The sequence below is a fragment of the Mandrillus leucophaeus genome, unplaced genomic scaffold (assembly GCF_000951045.1).
Source record: "Mandrillus leucophaeus isolate KB7577 unplaced genomic scaffold, Mleu.le_1.0 Scaffold206, whole genome shotgun sequence".
In the NCBI taxonomy this organism is placed as follows: Eukaryota; Metazoa; Chordata; class Mammalia; order Primates; family Cercopithecidae; genus Mandrillus; species Mandrillus leucophaeus.
In genome coordinates, this window is record NW_012102099.1 from 490,802 (window position 1) to 494,634 (window position 3,833).

The following is a 3,833-nucleotide window of genomic DNA, read 5'->3' on the forward strand; positions in this document are numbered from 1 at the left end:
CCGTTCCTTTTTTTTTTTTTTTTTAAGAGATGGGGTCTTGCCATGTTGCCCAGGCTGGACTGGTCTCTTGGGCTCAAGAGATCCACCTGCATCGGCCTCTCAAAGTGCCGCGATAACAGGCGTGAGCTACCACACCTGGCCCTTACATTCTCAAGACAGCCTTGGCTGAAGGAGGAACTGGGCCAGGCGTGGTGGCTCACGCCTGTAATCCCAACACTTTGGGAGGCCAAGGCAGATGAATTACCCGAGGTCAGGAGTTGGAGACCAGCCTGGCCAACATGGCGAAACCCCATCTCTACTAAAAATGCAAAGCTTAGCTGGGCATGGTGGTGGACGCCTGTAATCCCAGCTACTTGGGAGGCTGAGGCAGGAGAATCACTTGAACCTGGGAGGCGGAGGTTGCAGTGAGACTTTGTCTAAAAAAAAAAAAGAAGAAGAAAAAAAAGAGGAACTGCACCACTTTACAGCAGAAAGAAACTGAGGAACAAAGAGGCTAATTGACTCGCCCAGTGTCAGAGGTAGATCCCGATTTCAAGCTGATTTTTTTTTTGGTCTGGGTATCATTTATTCAAGTATTCAACAAATACTTTCTCTAACCAATCAGGCCCTGATGAAAAAAAACAGACACAATCTGATCATGGTAGTGTGTGCCTATAGTTCCAGTTACTGGGAAGGCTGGGGCGGGAGGATTGCTTGAGCCCAGGACTTCAAGGCTGCAGTGAGCAAAGATCACGCCACTGCACTCCAGCCTGGAAAACAGAGTGAAACTCCGTCTCTAAAAGATAAAAACGAAAACTAGACACAACTTCTGACCTCTTAAAGTTTCCAGACTGGCAGGGGAGGCAAAGGGGACACAATTAATGACACAAATCCCTGCTAAATTAGAAATCAGGCTCAATGCTAGGCAGGGACATTATGTGGTGGGCTGATGGTACTTCCACTGTGTGGAGCAGGAGCCTAGAGGTCCCTCTATACCAAATCTCACCCAGTTAGTTGCTGAAGCCCAGGAAGACATTCAGGGAAGAATGGGTAGGGAAGCTGGGGCAGGAGCTGTTTATCAACAGGTCTAGAGGCATTTCAATACTTCGGTCACGAGTACTGCTCCAAGAGCACATCACAAGAGACATGACCTCTCCTAGGTAGTGTGGAAAGGCTTCCCAGAAATGACACTTACCATGAAAGATGAGGAGTTACTCTGGCAAAAGAGTTTGAGCAAAAAAAAGACAAGAAAGGCCAGGCACGGTGGCTCACACCTGTAATTCCAGCACTTTGGAAGGCCGAGGCGGGCGGATCACGAGGTCAGGAGTTTGATACCAGCCTGGCCAACATGGCGAAACCCCGTCTCTACTAAAAATACAAAAATTAGCTGGGCATGGTGGCGGACCAGCGACTCGGGAGGCTCAGGCAGAACTGCTTGAACCCAGAAAGCGGAAGTTGCAGTGAGCCAAGATGGTACCATTGCACTCCAGCCTGGGTGAGAGAGTGAGACTCAAAAAAAAAAAAAAGAAGAAGAAGAAGAAAGAAAGAGGCAACAATAAAGAGCCAAGTAACAAATGATTATGGCAACAGTAGTAATATGAACATTATGGTAAGCTGGTATCAAGCATAGATAATCAACTAAAGATATTTATAAGTGCTTTGATACAACATCTGTTACCTGTATTTTATTTATATTCTTTTTTTGTTTTTTTGGTTTTTTTTTGAGACAGAGACACTCTGTCACCCAGGCTGGAGTGCAATTGTGTGATCTCGGCTCACTGCAAGCTCCGCCTCCTGAGTTTAAGCCATTCTCCTGCTTCAGCCTCCTGAGTAGCTGGAATTATGCCCAGCTAATTTTTGTATTTTTAGTAGAGACTGGGTTTCACCATGTTGGCCAGGCTGGTCTCGAGCTCCTGACCTCGTGATCCACCCGCCTCAGCCTCCCAAAGTGCTGGGATTACAGGCGTGAGCCACCGCGCCCAGCCGACACTAACTTTTCATTAGGCTAAATAATAAATGGCAAAGCCAGTATGTCTGGGTTCAAATTCTGACTCTGCTGAAAGTTAGAATTAAATGGGATATGTATAAAGTTCTCAGACTGCCCCTAGCACATAGCATGTGCTCAATAAATGCGATTTCTGAGTCCTTTCGCCTAATGTCAGTTATTAAATTATGTCAATTAATGGGTATCAGCATTACCTGCAGGTCATTTTGGTCTAAAGTAAGGACATTACTATGGGGGATGAGATCAGTGTAGAAAACCCAATCAGGAAAAGCCTCTAGGCCGGGCACAGTGGCACTATGGCTTTGTAATCCCAACACTTTGGGAGGCCAAGGTGGGCGGATCACTTGAGGTCAAGAGTTCGAGACCAGCCTGGCCAATATGGTGAAACCCCCATCTCTACTAAAAATACAAAAATTAGCAGGGCATGGTGGCATGCACCTGTAATCCCAGCTACTCAGGAGGCTAAGCAGGAGAATTGCTTGAACCAGGGAGGCAGAGGTTGCAGTGAGCTGAGATCACACCACTGCACTCCAGCCTGGGCGACAGAGTGCCACCCTGTCTCCGGGGATGGGGGTGGGTGGGAAGCCAGTCTAGAAAGTTTGGACCTAATTCTAGAGACACAGGAAGTTACAGGAGGTAACTCTGTATTTTAGAGGAGCAAGGCCCTGTAAAGTACAACTCGTCTGCCCTCCCAAGACAGCTCCCAAAAAAAATGACATCGGGCCAGGTAACCTGCTAGCATCCACTCTCCTCACTGAGGAAAAAGCTGGCCAGGGTTATCTGGGTCAGATTAAGCCTTGACAGCAAAAGGTCAGAGGTTAAAAAGAAAAAAGAATCTTCATTCTGTAAGAGAAATGGCTCTGGAGATGTAATATGTATCTTAAAACAACTGTTTTAATTAATATGTGAAGCAATCTCATTATCACAGATAGAAATTATGACTCTCCTCTCCAAAAACAAAACAAACAAAATAATTGTACTTCAAGGCCTGAGTTTTACAAATGTATGACAACTTTATTGAACTAAATAATGATGTTGGGAGATCACAGCTGCTTTGAGAATCTCACAAACTCATGGAGGAGAAGACTACAAAAATAAGAAGTTACAGGCTAGGTGTGGTGGCTCATGCCTGTAATCCCAGCACTTTGGGAGGCCAAGGAGAGACAGCATGGCAAGATTCAACCTCTGCAAAAAAATGTTAAAATTAGCCAAGCGTGGTGACATGTACCTGCAGTCCCAGCTACTCTGGAGGCTCAGGTGGGAGGATCAATGGATCCTGGGAGGTCGAGGCTGCAGTGAGCCTGTGATCACCACACTGCATTCCAGCCTAGGCAACAGAGCAAGACCCTGTCTAAAAGAAAAAAAATAAATAGAAATTATCATACAGAGTGCTCTGTGGTGAGATAGATTCTTCTTGTTTTTTGTTTTGTTTTGTTTTGTTTTTGAGACAGTGTTTCGCTCTGTTGCCCAGGCTGGAGTGCAATGGTGTGATCTCGGCTCACTGCAACCTCTGCCTCCTGAGTTCAAGCAATTCTCCTGCTTCAGCCTCCCAAGTAGCTGGGATTATAGGCCTACACCACCATGCCTGGCTAATTTTTGTATTTTCAGTAGAGACAGGTAGTAGTAGCCTGTTGGCCAGGCTAGTCTCAAACTCCTGACTTCAAATGATCTGCCCACCTCAGCCTCCCAAAGTGCTGAGATTATAGGTGTGAGCCACAGTGCCCAGCCAATTCTTCTTCTTCTTCTTTTTTTTTTTTGAGATGGAGTTTCACTCTTGTTGCCCAGGCTGGAGTGCAATGGTGCGATCCCGGCTCACTGCAACCTCTGCCTTCCAGGTTCAAGCAATTCT